Below are 16408 nucleotides of genomic sequence, written 5' to 3'. Positions count from 1 at the left end.
TGATTATACTCTTATACATTCTTGTATTTGTTATATGTTTTAAATAAAAATATAACAAAAAAAATTCCCTGATATTGTTATTATTTATAGGAAGCTCTGAATCCCATGTAGGTCGCTCAGTGCAACAAGTGACGAGGCTCAGTCCTATGTCTCCAATCGCTGTTTGGTCTCTAACTAGATAGGCTGTTGGTAATTGCCGTTACTTTCCTGAGAGAGCCGCTCTCGGGAAGAGGGAAGTAATGCTGTCTCTTCGTTGTAACAAACTCACGTGCTAGTGGGTGTATTTTGAACTAACTACTAAGCACACGCAAAACGGAATATGTTGGCTCCACTCGAGGTTTAAGTAGGTTAGAAACGATTTTCTTTGCCATTTACATAAACTCGGTGAGAAAATGTTCAAGCAAGAGCATCACTGAAGAGGTTACAACCCAAGGCTTGGGTGATGGTGGTTAAGCAAATGTAGCAGTTCGTGGGACCCGTCTTCCATCTCCCTCCCACATGACGACAACACGCCAGCTTTAGCCAAGTTTAGTGTTTGAAGTGTCATCACTTGGCAAAGTTTAATGGAGATGGTTTGTACAATGAAAAAAAATTCCTTGATAGCCCGGTTAGTGGGAAAGGAAATGTATATATGGATTAAAACCTGAAACGTTTAAAGTGTAGCAACATAGTGTAGTTCTCGAGCTTCGCGACTTTTGAAGAATTTTCCTCTTACATGGCGCGTGGAGCTCTCTACACATTCACTGGCCAATAACTTCATATTTCACTGACTCGCACGCATTTTGAATAGTGTAAACCTCCTGGAGAGGCAGCTGTTTTTTCCACATTCTTACTCTGTTGGAAGACTTGCGTTTAGTGCTCCAGGGGCTGTTGACGTCTACTTTTGTGTGCTCTTCCACATAACGAGCAATCTCCTGAGAAAATTCCAGTCCAAGGAAGTTCATCAAGTTGTTGATCTACGGCTGCGGATCTGTGGCCAAGTCCTCATACTTTACCATGGTGAACCTTTGAGAATAGAGTTGTTTGAGTTCTGTTGCAACTTTCAGATCTGCTTGCAGGTCGGAACAAAGCACTCCAGGAGAGGAGCAGTCGGGTTTATCAGAGCACCAAGACACCGAGTTGTAACGGAAACTCATGGTGGCTCTAGGGTCACGCACTAAGAACATCACTTTCATGTTCATCTTCTCGTCGTTAAGGAAAATTTGCGTCAAGTTGAGGCGCAGGCGTACTGTCTTCACAAGCTGGATGGGAGACATCTGACACGCCTTGGTGAGGAAAGTGGCATTGAAGCAGGCGTTGGCGTTAGGGCCATTGTGGCAAGCGTCCCACACAACTTTGTTGTCACCCAGCAAATCCTCGGGGTGAGAACGGGTGTAGTTTAGATACTCATCCTGGCCAGCGAACTGACAGTCCATGAGGCGATGAAGCAGTTGCTGAGCCTAGAAAACATCACGACCAGAGCGGACCTGTCGCACCCCGCGGGAGTTGAAGGGCTCATAATGGTGGAAAACGTCAGGGTGGTTGGCCAAGACTTGGCCCAAGAAAGTAGAGCCAGAACGCCAGGTTGTCACAAGCAACACCCTGAGAGGCATCTCCCCGGGAGACCACAGTCTCAAGGACTTGCAGCTCATCTGTTTGCGGTCAGATTCCATTGTCTGTCTCACCAACTCCAGTGTCTTTTCCACCTCCGTCGAGTTGGCAGGGCGACTTTGTTTTCTGTTTAGCTTCCTGATTTGTTCCACGTCTTGTGTCAGGAAATCTCGATCAACAGGAACGTTGAGGATCGGGTGAATGGCGACCTTCCTGCCGTGGACCCATATGTCTTGCACAGGATTTACCCCGCCAGCGTCTGCTACTGCCTTCGCGAACACTCCTTCCCTCCTCGCCAGTCCTCTCCAGCACCTGCTGGTGCTACAAAAACCTTGCCGCCAGATGTTTTGAGCACATCTTGTCCTCCCCAGGCTGCTGCTGCTGCTGCTGCCGCCTGCTGCTGTTGTTGCTGTTGCTGCGTCTTGCCCTTCTCCGCCGACACATCGACGACGTTCTCACTGACAGGATGTTATGCAAGTCTGGCCAAGTGGAAGATAGCAACGAGGGCGAGGGCGGAGAGGATAGCGATGGCCACGGTGCGCACAGTTTGACGAGTCCTTGGTGCCAGCAACCCAAATAAAAAGTAGAGCTGAGTTCCTTCTTCTCTGTTGTTGTTTTCATAGAGAAGCGGAGGAAAGGTGGGGAAGGGGACAGGTAGGTTCGTATCTGATTATCCTTTACGGAGGAGCTCCAGAAAATAAAAGCACTTCTTAAGGTACCTCGGGAACGGACGATGAGAGCTCAGGTGACCACGACCGCAAACACTTATCTGTGTGCCATGGGAGAGCGTAACACTTGACCTTTTGACCAACTTCCAACGTTCCCTCCGAGGTAACAAGCATCTGTGTGTCATGGTCAATCATTTAGTACAATACTGTGAGTTAGTTCCTGTTACGCCTTATGATAAATAGTGCTTACTTCTTGCTTTTAGAGAATTCAGACGTAACAATTCCGACAGTGTTTGGGATAAAAATTAAACTTCCACTAAACCTTTACTCTTAATTAAAGACATTCATTTGCTTATAAAATAGAGAATATGTATTACTGTACTTAATCCAGGTTTTCCAAAATATAGAGTACATTATCCAGAGAATATTTAAACAATAATTAGTCTTGTCAAATAACACACAGTCATCTTACTCAAGACGTAATGCATATACAATACACTTCTTCATTTACAGGTTGTTTACTCTTTACAGAGAGTTATCAAGATAATCTTCCAGTACAGCAAGGTAAATTCTTTGTAGTTACAGATATAAAAGTTTTATCGACTAGACCAGAATAAGACAATCCAATGGATGTGGTCTGGTCGGAGGTTAAATACACACGGCTCCAACAACCTACCTTGGGAGTGACACTCGAGACATAAATAAGAGACACAGTACAGTGGTTGTAACAATTCCCAACAAAGAACAATTTACAGAGAAAACCTCAGAAGAGAATTTCTGCCCAACTGGACCTTAATCACTTGAGTGTGAGTTTATTGTGAAAAGTTAAAGTTGTGTGAATAAAGCAATTATATATATATATATATATATATATATATATATATATATATATATATATATATATATATATATATATATATATATATATATATATATATATACAAATATATATATTGAACAAACCTGTGTTGAACGTTCTTGAACAAAGTTGTGTTGAAAGTTCATGAACAAAGTTGTGCTGAACGTTCTTAAACAAAGCTGTGTAGAACGTTCTGAACAAAGTTGTGTTGAACGTTCTTGAACAAAGTTGTGTTGAACGTTTATGAACAAAGTTGCGTTGAATGTTTTTAAACAAACCTGTGCTGAACGTTCTTGAACAAAAATACGTTGAGCGTCCTTGACCAAAGTTGTGTTGAACGTTGCTGAACAAAGTTGTGTTGAACGTTTATGAACAAAGTTATGTTGGACGTTCTTGAACAAATTTGTGTTGAACGCTCTTGAACAAAGCTGAGTTGAACGTTCTTGAACAAAGTTGTGTTGAACGTTCATGAACAAAGTTATGTTGAACGTTCTTGAACAAAATTGTGTTGAACGTTTATGAACAAAGTTGTGTTGAAAGTTCTTAAACAAACCTGTGTTGAACGTTCTTCAACAAAGTTATGTTGAACGTTCTTAAACAAAGCTGTGTTGAACGTTCTTGAAGAAAGTTGTGTTCAACGTTTATGAACAAAGTTGTGTTGAAAGTTCTTAAACAAGCCTGTGTTGAACGTTCTTGAACAAAGTTATGTTGAACGTTCTTGAACAAAGTTGTGTTAAACGTTCTTGAACAAAGTTGTGTTGAACGTTTATGAACAAAGTTGTGTTGAACGTTCTTGAACAAAGTTGTGTTGAACGTTCTTGAACAAAGTTGTGTTGGACGTTTATGAACAAAGTTGTCTTGAAAGTTCTTAAACAAACCTGTGTTGAACGTTCTTGAACAAAGTTATGTTGAATGTTCTTGAACAAAGTTGTGTTAAACGTTCTTGAACAAAGTTGTGTTGAACGTTTATGAACAAAGTTGTGTTGAACGTTTATGAACAAAGTTGTGTTGAACGTTCTTGAATAAAGTTGTGTTGAACGCTCTTGAACAAACCTGTGTTGAACGTTCTTGAACAATGTTGTGTTGAACGTTGTTGAACAAAGTTGTGTTGAACGTTCTTTAACAAATTTGTAGATGAATAGTTCAAAGAACCGACATGTTTTTAAATTAGACACATGTGCAACTCTTGGGTATCTTTACTGAGGAAACGTTTCGCCACATAGTGGCTTCATCAGTCCATACAAAGGAGAAACGTGAAGAGCAGGAGGAGAATGAGGTAATCAGTCCCTCAGCCTTGAGTCGATGTGTTCAGTCCATCAATCTTGAATAGAATGCGGCATATAAGCGGAGAAGCAGCTTATAAACCGTAGGCAGGAGAGGTGTAGCAGTCATAGGTGGTGTCACATTTGTCCAATCTTTCCTCAGTAAAGATACCCAACAGTTGCACATGTTTATAATTTAAACACAAATTTGTGTTGAACGTTCTTGAACAAAGTTGTGTTGAACGTTCTTGAACAAAGCGGTGTTGAACGTTCTTGAACAAAGCTGTGTTGAACGTTATTGAACAAAGTTGTGTTAAACGTTCTTGAACAAATTTGTGTTGAATATTCTTGAACAAAGCTGTGTTGAACGTTCATAAACAAAGTTGTGTTGAACGTTCTGGAGCAAATTTGTGTTGAACGTTCTTGAACAAAGTTGTGTTGAAAGTTTTTGAACAAAGTTGTGTTTAACGTTCTTGAACAAAATTGTGTTAAACGTTTATGAACAAAGTTGTATTGAACGTTCTTAAAAACTGTGTTGAACGTTCTTTAACAAATTTGGGTTGAACTTTTATGAACAAAGTTGTGTTGAACGTTCTTGAACAAATTCATGTTGAACGTTCTTGAAAAAAGTTGTGTTAAACGTTCTTGAACAAAGTTGTGTTCAACGCTTATGAACAAAGCTGAGTTGAACGTTCTTGAACAAAGTTATGTTGAACGTTCTTGAACAAAGTTGTGTTGAATGTTCTTGAACAAAGTTGTGTTGAACGCTTATGAACAAAGTTGTATTGGGCGTTTTTGAACAAAGATCTTCAACAAAGTTGTGTTGAACTTTCTTGAACAAAGTTGTTTTGAACGTTAATAAACAGTTGCGTTGAACGTTCATAAACAAAGTTGTGTTGAACGTTCTTGAACAAAGTTGTGTTGAACGTTCTTGAACAAAGATGTGTTGAACGTTTATGAACAAAATTGTGTTGAACGTTCTTGAACAAAGTTGTGTTGAATGTTCTTGAACAAAGTTGTGTTGAACGCTTATGAACAAAGTTGTATTGGGCGTTTTTGAACAAAGATCTTCAACAAAGTTGTGTTGAACTTTCTTGAACAAAGTTGTTTTGAACGTTAATAAACAGTTGCGTTGAACGTTCATAAACAAAGTTGTTTTGAACGTTAATAAACAGTTGCGTTGAACGTTCATAAACAAAGTTGTGTTGAACGTTCTTGAACAAAGTTGTGTTGAACGTTCTTGAACAAAGATGTGTTGAACGTTTATGAACAAAATTGTGTTGAACGTTCTTGAACAAAGTTGTGTTGAACGTTCTTGAACAAAGTTGTGTTGAACGCTACTGAACAAAATTGTGTTTAACGTTCTTGAACAAAGCTGTGTTGAACTTTTTTGAACAAAGTTGTGTTGAACGTTCTTCAACAAATTTGTGTTGAACGTTCTTAAACAATGTTATGTTGAAAGTTGTTGAACAAACCTGTGCTGAACGTTCTTGAACAAAGTTGTGTTGAACGTTTATGAACAAAGATGTGTTGAACGTTCTTCAACAAAGACGTACTGAACGTGAAACAAAGCTTTGTTGAACCTTCTTGAGCAAATTTGTGTTGAACGTTCTTGAAAAAAGTTGTGTTGAACTTTCATCAACAAAGATGTGTTGAACGTTCTTAAACAATGCTGTGTTGAACGTTCTGAACAAAGTTGTCTTGAACGTTTTTGAACAAAGTTGTCTTGAACGTTTATGAACAAAGTAGTGTTGAAGGTTCTTAAACAAACCTGTGTTGAACGTTCTTAAACAAAGCTCTGTTGAGCGTTCTGGAACAAAGATGTGTTGAACGTTTATGGACAAAGTTGTGCTGAACGTTTATAACCAAAGTTGTGTTGAACGTTAGCGATCAAAGTTGCCGTGAAAGTTCTTAAACAAACCTGTGTTGAAAGTTGTCCAACAAAGTGGTATTGAATTTTCTTAAAGAAAGCTGTGTTGAACGTTCTAGAACAAAGTTGTATTGAACGTTTATGAACAAAGTTGAGTTACACGTTTATGAACAAAGTTGTGTTAAACGTTTATGAACAAAGTTGTGCTGGACTTTCTTCAACAAAGTTGTGTTGAACTTTCTTGAACAAAGTTTTGTTGAACATTCTTGAACAAAGTTGTGTTAAACGTTTATGAACAAAGTTGTGTTGAACGTTCATGAACAAAGTTGTGTTGGACGTTCTTGAACAAAGTTTTGTTGAACATTCTTGAACAAAGTTGTGTTAGACGTTTATGAACAAAGTTGTGTTGAACGTTCCTCAACAAAGTGTGTTGGACGTTCTTGAACAAAGTTGACTTAAACGTTTATGAACAAAGTTGTGTTGGACGTTCTTGAACAAAGTTGTGTTGAACGTTCTTAAACAAAGTTGTGTTAAACGTTTGTGAACAAAGTTGTGCTGAACGTTCCGAAACAAAGTTGTGTTGAATGTTCTTGAACAAAGTTGTATTGAACGCTTATAAACAAAGTTGTGCTGAACGTTCTTAAACAAAGCTGTGTTGAATGTTCTTGAACAAAGTTGTGTTGAACGTTTATAAACAAAGTTGTGTTGAACGTTCTTGAACAAAGATTTTGAACAAAGTTGTGTTGGACGTTCATGAACAAAGTTGTGCTGAACGTTCTTGAACAAAATTGTGTTCAACGTTCTTGAACAAAGTTGTGTTGAACGTTCTTCAACAAAGTTGTGTTGAACGTTCATAAACAATGTTTTGTTGAACTTTCTTGAACAAAGTTGCGTTGAACGTTCTTGAACAAAGATGTGTTCAACGTTCTTGAACAAAGTTGTCTTGAACGTGCTAGAACAAAGTTGTGTTGAACGTGATAGAACAAAGTTGTGTTGAACGCTCTTTAACAAAGTTGTGTTGAACGTTCTTGAACAAAATTGAGTTTAACGCTCTTGAACAAAGCTGTGTAGAACGTTTTTGAACAAAATAGTTTGAAATTTCATAAACAAAGTTGTGTTGAACGTTCTTGAGCAAAGTTGTGTTTAACGTTTATGAACAAAGTTGTGTTGAACGTTCTTCAACAAAGTTGAATTGAACGTTTTTAAACAAAGCTGTGTTGGACGTTCTTGAACAAAGTTGTATTGAACGGTGATGAACAAAGTTATGTTGAAAGTTCTTTAACAAAGTTGTGTTGAACGTTCATAAACGAAGTTGTGTTGAACGTTCATAAACAAAGCTGTGTTGAACGTTCTTGAACAAAATTGTGTTGAACGTTTTTGAACAAAGTTGTGTTGAACTTTCTTTAACAAAGTTGTGTTGAACGTTCATAAACAAAGTTGTGTTGAACGTTCATAAACAAAGCTGTGTTGAACGTTCTTGAACAAAATTGTGTTGAACGTTCTTGAACAAAGATGTGTTGAACGTTTATGAACAAAATTGTGTTGAACGTTCTTGAACAAATTTGTGTTGAACGTTCTTGAACAAAATTGAATTTAACGCTCTTGAACAAAGCTGTGTAGAACGTTTTTGAACAAAATAGTTTGAAATTTCATAAACAAAATTGTGTTGAAAGTTCTTGAACAAAGCTGTGTTCAACTTTCTTGAACAAAGTTGTGTTGAACATTCTTCAACAAATTTGTGTTGAACGTTATTAAACAAAGTTATATTGAATGTTCTTGAACAAAGGTTTGTTAAACGTTTATGAACAAATTTGTGTTGAAAGTTCTTAAACAAACCTGGGTTGAACGTTCTTCAACAAAGTTGTATTGAACTTTTTTAAAGAAGGCTGTGTTGAACGTTCTTGAACAAAGTTATGTTGAACGTTCTTGAACAAAGTTGTGTTGAACGTTCTTCAACAAAGTTCTGTTAATCGTTTGTGAACAAAATTGTGTTAAACTTTTATGAACAAAGTTGTGTTAAAAGTTAATGAACGATATTGTGTTGGACGTTCTTGAACAAAGTTGTGTTGAACGTTTTTGAACAAAGTTGTGTTTCAAGTTTACGAATAAAGTTGTGTTAAACGTTTATTAAAAAATTTGTGTTGGACGTTCTTGAACAAAGTTGTGTTAAACGTTTATGAACAAAGTAGTGTTGGACGTTCTTGAACAAAGTTGTGTTAAACGGTTATGAACAAAGTTGTGTTGAACGTTTATGAACAAAGTTGTGTTGGACATTTATGAACAAAGTTGTGTTGAACGTTCTTGAACAAAGTTGACTTAAACGTTTATGAACAAAGTTGTGTTGGACGTTCTTGAACAAAGTTGTGTTGAACGTTCTTGAACAAAGTTGTGTTGAACGTTTATGAACAAAGTTGTGTTGAACGTTCTGAAACAAAGGTGTGTTGAGCGTTCTTGAACAAAGTTGTGTTGAACATTCTTTAATAAATCTGAATTGAAAGTTCTTAAACAAAGCTGTGTTGAATGTTCTTGAACGAAGTAGTGTTGAACGTTAATAAACAAAGTTGTTTTGAACGTTCTTTAACAAAGTTATGTTGAAAGTTCTAGAAAAAAGCTGTGTTGAATGTTATTGAACAAAGTTGTGTTTAACGTTTATGAACAAAGTTTTGTTGGACGTTCTTGAACAAAGTTATGTTGAACGTTCTTGAACAAAGATGTGTTGAACGTTCTTGAACAAAGTTGTGTGGAACGTGCTATAACAAAGTTGTGTTGAACGTGCTAGAACAAAGTTGTGTTGAACGTTCTTGAACAAAGTTGTGTTTAACGTTCTCGAACAAAGTTGTGTTGAACGCTCTTGAACAAAGTTGTGTTGAACGTTCTTGAACAAAGCTGTGTTGAACGTTCTTGAACAAAGTAGTGTTGAACTTTCATAAACAAAGTTGAGCTGAACGTTTTTGAGCAAAGTTGTGTTTAACGTTTATGAACAAAGTTGTGTTGAACGTTCTTCAACAAAAATGAACTGAACATTTTTAAACAAAGCTGTGTTGAACGTTCTTCAACAAAGTTGAGTTGAACGGTGATGAACAAAGTTGCGTTGAAAGTTCTTAAACAAACCAGTGTTGAACGTTCTTGAACAAAGTTACATTGAATGTTTTTGAACAAAGTTGTGTTTAACGTTCTTGAACAAAGTTGTGTTGAACGTTTGTGATCAACATTGTGTTGAACGTTCTTGAACAAAGTTATGTTGAACGTTCTTGAACAAAGTTGTGTTGAATGTTCTTGAACAAAGTTGTGTTGGACGTTCTTTAACAAAGATCTTGAACAAAGTTGTGTTGAACGTTCATGAACAAAGTTGTGTTGAACGTTCTTGAACAAAATTGTGTTGAACGTTCTTGAACAAAGTTGTGTTGAACTTTCTTGAACAAAGTTGTGTCGAACGTTTATCAACAAAGTTGTGTTGAACTTTCATAAACAAAGTTGTGTTGAACGTTCCTGAACAAAGTTTTGTTGAACGATCTTGAACAAAGATGTGTTGAAAGTTCTTGAACAAAGATGTGTTGAATGTTCTTGAACAAAGTTGTCTTGAACGTGCTAGAACAAAGATGTGTTGAAAGTGATAGAACAAAGTTGTGTTGAACGCTCTTGAACAAAGTTATGTCGAACGTTCTTGAACAAAATTGAGTTGAACGTTCTTGAACAAAGCTGTGTTGTGCGTTTTTGAACAAAGTAGTGTTGAAATTTCATAAACAAAGTTGGGTTGAACGCTCTTGAGCAAAGTTGTGTTTAACGTTTATGAACAAAGTTGTGTTGAACGTTCTTCAACAAAGTTGAATTGAACGTTTCTAAACAAAGCTGTGTTGAACGTTCTTGAACGAAGTTGTGTTGAACGGTGATGAACAAAGTTATGTTGAAAGTTCTTAAACAAACCTGTGTTGAACGTTCATGAACAAAGTTACATTGAACGCTTTTGAACAAAGTTGTGTTTAACGTTCTTGAACAAAGTTGTGTTGAATGTTTATGAACAAAGTTGTGTTAAACGTTCTTGAACAAAGTTATGTTGAACGTTCTTGAACAAAGTTGTGTTGAACGTTTATGAACAAAATTGTGTTGGACGATCTTGAACAAAGATCTTGAACAAAGCTGTGTTCAACGTTCATGAACAAAGTTGTGTTGAATGATCTTGAACAAAATTGTGTTGAACGTTCTTGAACAAAGTTGTGGTGAACTTTCTTTAACAAAGTTGTGTTGAACGTTCATAAACAAAGTTGTGTTGAACGTTCATAAACAAAGTTGTGTTGAACGTTCTTGAACAAAGTTGTGTTGAACGTTCTTGAACAAAGATGTGTTGAACGTTTATGAACAAAATTGTGTTGAACGTTCTTGAACAAAGTTGTGTTGAACGTCCTTGAACAAAGTTGTGTTGAACGTTTTTGAACAAAGTTGTGATGAACGTTCTTGAACAAAATTGTGATGAACGTTTATGAACAAATTTGTATTAAATGTGCGTGAACAAAGTTTTGTTGAACGTTCTTGAACAAAATTGTTTTGAACGTTCTTGAACAAAGCTGTGTTCAACTTTCTTGAACAAAGTTGTGTTGAACGTTCTTTGATAAAGTTGTGTTACACGTTTATGAACAAAGTTGTGTTAAACGTTTATTAAAAAAGTTTTTTGAACAAAGTTGTGTTATACATTTATGAACAAATTGTGCTGGACGTTCTTGAACAAAAATGTGTTGAACGTTCTTGAACAAACTTTTGCTAAACGGTTATGAACAAAGTTGTGTTGAACGTTCTTGAACAAAGTTGTGTTGAACGTTTATGAACAAGGCTGTGTGGGATATTTTTGAACAAAGTTGTGTTGAACGTTCTTGAACAAAGTTGAGTTAAACGTTTATGATCAAAGTTGTGTTGGACGTTCTTGAACAAAGTTGTGTTGAACGTTTATGAACAAGGCTGTGTGGAATATTTTTGAACAAAGTTGTGTTGAACGTTCTTGAACAAAGTTGAGTTAAACGTTTATGAACAAAGTTGTGTTGAACGTTCTGAAACAAAGGTTTGTTGAGCGTTCTTGAACAAAGTTGTGTTGAACGTTTATGAACAAACTTGTGTTGAACGTTCTTCAACAAAGTTGAATTGAACGTTTTTAAACAAGGCTGTGTTGAACGTTCTGGAACAAAGTTGTGTTGAACAGTGATTAACAAAGTTGTGCTGAAAGTTCTTAAACAAACCTGTGTTGAACGTTCTTGAACAAAGTTACATTGAACGTTTTTGAACAAAGTTGTGTTGAACGTTCTTGACTAAAGTTGTGTTGAACATTTATGAACAAAGTTGTGTTGAATGTTCTTTAACAAAGTTGTGCTGAACGTTTATAACAAAGTTGTGTTGGACGTTCTTGAACAAAGATCTTGAACAAAGTTGTGTTGAACGTTCATGAACAAAGTTGTGTTGAACGTTCTTGAACACAATTGTGTTGAACGTTCTTGAACAAAGTCGTGTTGAACTTTCTTGAACAAAGTTGTGTTGAACGTCCATCAACAAAGTTGCGTTGAACGTTCATAAAGAAAGTTGTGTTGAACGTTCCTGAACAAAGTTGTGTTGAACGTTCTTGAACAAAGATGTGTTGAACGTTTATGAACAAAATTGTGTTGAATGTTCTTGAACAAAGCTGTGTTGAACGTTCTTGAACAAAGTTGTGTTTAACGTACTTGAACAAAGTTGTGTTGAACGTTCTTGAACAAAGTTGTGTTAAGCGGTTATGAACAAAGTTGTGTTGAACGTTCTTGAACAAAGTTGTGTTGAACGTTTATGAACAAAGTTGTGTTGAACGTTCTTGAACAAAGTTGTGTTAAACGGTTATGAACAAAGTTGTGTTGAACGTTCTTGAACAAAGTTGTGTTGAACGTTCTTGAACAAAGATGTATTGAACGTTCATCAACAAAGTTGTGTTGAACGTTCATAAACAATTTGTGGTGAACGTTCCTGAACAAAGTTCTGTTGAACGTTCTTGAACAAAGATGTGTTGAACGTTTATGAACAAAATTGTTTTAAACGTTCTTAAAGAAAGCTGTGTTGAGCGTTAATGAAAAAAGTTTTGTTGGACGTTCTTGATCAAAGATCTTGAACAAAGTTGTGTTGAACTTTCATGAATAAAGTTGTGTAGAACTTTCTTGAACAAAATTGTGTTTAACGTTTATAAACAAAGTTGTGTTGAACGTACATAAACAAAGTTGTGTTGAACGTTCTTGAACAAAGATGTGTTGAATGTTCTTGAACAAAGTTGTATTGAACGTGCTAGAACAAAGTTGTGTTGAACGTGTTAGAACAAAGTTGAGTTGAACGTTCTCGAACAAAGTTGTGTTTAACGTTCTTGAACAAAGTTGTGTTGAACGTTCTTGAACAAAGCTGTGTTGAACGTTCTTGAACAAAGAAGTGTTGAACTTGAATGAACAAAGTTGTGTTGAACGTTCTTGAGCAAAGTTGTGTTTACCGCTTATGAACAAAGTTGTGTTGAACGTTCTTCAACAAAGTTGAATTTAACGTTTTTAAACAAAATTGTGTTGAACGTTCTTGAACAAAGTTGTGTTGAACGGTGATGAACAAAGTTGTGTTGAAAGTTCTTAAATAAACATGTGTTGAACGTTTTTGAACAAAGTTACATTGAACGTTTTTGAACAAACTTGTGTTGAACGTTCTTGAACAAAGTTGGGTTGACAGTTCTTGAATAAATTTTTTGTTAAACGTTTATGACCAAAGTTGTGTTAAACGTTCTTGAATAAAGTTGTGTTGAACGTTCTTGATTAAAGCTGTTTTGAACGTTCCTGAACAAAGTTGTGATGAACGTTCTTGAACAAAGTTATGTTAACGTTCTTGAACAAAGTTGTGTTGAACGTTCTTGATTAAAGCTGTTTTGAACGTTCCTGAACAAAGTTGTGATGAACGTTCTTGAACAAAGTTATGTTAACGTTCTTGAACAAAGTTGTGTTGAACGTTCTTGATTAAACTGTTTTGAACGTTCCTGAACAAAGTTGTGATGAACGTTCTTGAACAAAGTTATGTTAACGTTCTTGAACAAAGTTGTGTTGAACGTTCTTGAACAAATTTGTGTTGAACGATTTTAAAGCTATGTTGAACTTTCTTTAATAAAGTTGTGTTGAACGTTTATGAACAAATTTGTGATGAAAGTTCTTAAACAAACCTGAGTTGAACGTTCTTCAACGAAGTTGTGTTGAACATTCTTAAACAAAGCTGTGTTGAACGTTCTTGAATACAGCTGTGTTGAACGTTTATGAACAAAGTTATGAACGTTCTTCAACAAAGCTGTACTGAACGTTCTTAAACAAACATGTGTTGAACGTTCTTGAGCAAAGTTATGTTGAACGTTCACGAAGAAAGTTTTTTTGAACGTTCTTCAACAAAGTTGTGTTGAACGTTCTTGAATAAACTTTTGTTAAACGTTTATGAACAAAGTTGTTTTGAAAGTTCATAGTTCTTGAATAAAGTTGTTTTGAAAGTTCATAGTTCTTGAACTAAGTTGTGTTGAACGTTCTTGAGCAAAGTTGTGTTGAAAGTTCTTGAACAAAGTTGTGTTGAACGTCCTTGAACAAAGCTGTGTTGAACGTTTATGAACAAAGTTGTGTTGGACATCCTTGAAAAAAGTTGTGTTGAACGTTCTTGAAAAAAGTTGTGTTGAACCATCTTGAACAAAGCTGAGTTGATCGTTCTTTAACAAATTTGTGTTGAATGTTCTTGAACAAAGTTGTGTTGAACGTTCAAAAACAAAGTAGTTTTGAACGTTCTTGAGGAAATTTTTGTTGAACGTTCTTGAACAAAGTTGTGTTGAAAGTTTTTGAACAAAGTTGCGTTGAACGTTCTTAAACAAAGCTGTGTTGAACATTCTTGAACGAACTTGTGTTGAACGTTCTTGAACAAAGTTGTGTTGAACATTTTTGAACAAAGTTATGTTGGACGTTCTTGAACAAAGTTGTGTTGAACGTTCTTGAACACATTTGTCTTGAACGTTCTTGAACAAATTTGTGTTGAACGTTCTTGAAAAAGTTGAATTGGCTGTTCTTGAATAAACTCTTGTTAAACGTTTATGACCAAAGTTGTGTTGAACGCTCTTGAATGAAGTTGTGTTGAACGTGCTTGAACAAAGTTGTGTTGAACGTTTTTGAACAAAGTTGTGTTGAACGTTCTTGAAAAAAGTTGTGTTGAACGATTATGAACAAATATGTGTTGAAAGTTCTTAAACAAACCTGTGTTGAACTTTCTTCAACAAAGTTGTGTTTAACGTTCTTAAACAAAGCTGTGTTGAACGTTCTTGAACAAAGCTGTGTTGAACGTTTATGAACAGAGTTGTGTTGAACGTTCTTCATCAAAGTTGTATTGAACGTTCTTAAACAAAGCTGTGTTGAACGTTTATTAACAAAGTTGTGTTGAACGCTCTTCACCAAAGTTGTATTGAACGTTCTTAAAAAAAGCTGTGTTGAACGTTCTTCAAGAAAGCTGTGTTGAACGGTCTTAAACAAAGCAGTGTTTAACGTTCTTGAACAAAGCTGTGACGAACGTTTATGAACAAAGTTGTGTTGAACGCTCTTCACCAAAGTTGTATTGAACGTTCTTAAAAAAAGCTGTGTTGAACGCTCTTGAAGAAAGCTGTGTTGAACTTTCTTCATCAAAGTTGTATTGAACGTTCTTAAACAAACCTGTGTTGAACGTTCTTGAGCAAAGTTGTGTTGAACGTTTATGACCAAAGTTGTTTTGAACATTCTTTAAGAAAGTTGTGTTCAACGTTCTTGAATAAAGTTGTGTTGAATGCTCTTGAACAAAGCTGTGTTGAACCTTCTTCAACAAAGTTGTGTTGAACATTTATGAACAAAGTTGTGTTGAACGTTCTTCAACAAAGTTGTATTGAACGTTCTTAAACAAATATGTGTTAAACATTCTTGAAGAAAGTTGCGTTGAACGTTTATGAACAAAGTTTTGTTGAAAGTTCTTAAACAAACCTGTGTTGAACGTTCTTGTGCAAAGTTACGTTGAACGTTCTTGAACAAACTTGTGTTGACTGTTCTTGAATAAATTTTTGTTAAACGTTTATGACCAAAGTTGTGTTCAACGTTCTATAACAAAGTTGTGTTGAACGTTCTTGAACAAAGTTGTGTTGAACGTTCTTGAACAAAGTTGTGTTGAACGTTCTTGAACAAATTTGAGTTGAACGTTCTTAAACAACGCTATGTTGAACGTTCTTGAACAAAGTTGTGTTAAACGTTTATAAACAAAGTTGTGTTGGACGTTCTTGAACAAAGCTCTGTTGAACGTAGTTGAAAAAAGTTGTGTTGAACGTTCACACACAAAGATGTGTTGAACGCTCTTGAACAAAGTTTGTTTAACGTTCTTGAACAAAGTTGTGTTGAACACTCTTGAACAAAGATGTGTTGAACGTTCTTGAACAAATTTGTGTTGAACGTGATTGAACAAAGTTGTGTTGAAGGTTCTTGATCAAAGTTGTGTTGAACGTTCTTGAGCAAAGTTGTGTTGAACGTTCTTAAACAAATATGAGTTGAACGTTCTTGAACAAAGTTGCGTTGAACGTTCTTGAACAAAGTTGTGTTGAACAGTCTTGAACAAAAATTGTCTTGAACGTTCTTGAACAAAGCTCTGTTGACCGTTGTTGAAAAAGCTGTGTTGAACGTTCATACACAAAGTTGTGTTGAACGTTCTTGAACAAAGTTGAGTTGAATGTTCTTGAACAAAGTTGTGTTAAACGATGATGAACAAATTTGTTTTGAACTTTCTTTAACAAAGCTGTGTTGAACGTTCGTGAACAAAGTTGTGTTGAACGTTCGTGAACAAATTTGGGTTGAATATTCTTGAACAAAGTTGTGTTGAACGTTCTTAAACAGTTTTGTTCAACGTTTATGAACAAAGTTGTGTTGAAACGTTTATGAACAAAGTTGTGTTGGACGTTCTTGAACAAAGTTGTGTTGAAAGTTCTTAAACAAACCTGTGTTGAACGTTCTTCAACAAAGTTATGTTGAACGTTCTTGAACAAAGTTGTGTTGAACGTTCTTAAACAGTTTTGTTCAACGTTTATGAACAAAGTTGTGTTGGACGTTCTTGAACAAAGTTGTGTTGAAAGTTCTTAAACAAACCTGTGTTGAAC

The 16408-nt window shown here is 35.7% G+C and overlaps 1 pseudogene; it reads right to left on the bottom strand.

The window, feature by feature from the left end:
- Positions 1–204: 204 nt before the first annotated feature.
- The window catches only part of LOC128694491 (uncharacterized), a 39703-nt pseudogene continuing 23499 nt past the window's right edge, over positions 205–16408 (bottom strand).

Source organism: Cherax quadricarinatus, chromosome 6 (assembly GCF_038502225.1).
Source record: "Cherax quadricarinatus isolate ZL_2023a chromosome 6, ASM3850222v1, whole genome shotgun sequence".
Classification (NCBI taxonomy): Eukaryota; Metazoa; Arthropoda; class Malacostraca; order Decapoda; family Parastacidae; genus Cherax; species Cherax quadricarinatus.
This window is presented reverse-complemented; position numbering and strand designations above follow the sequence as displayed.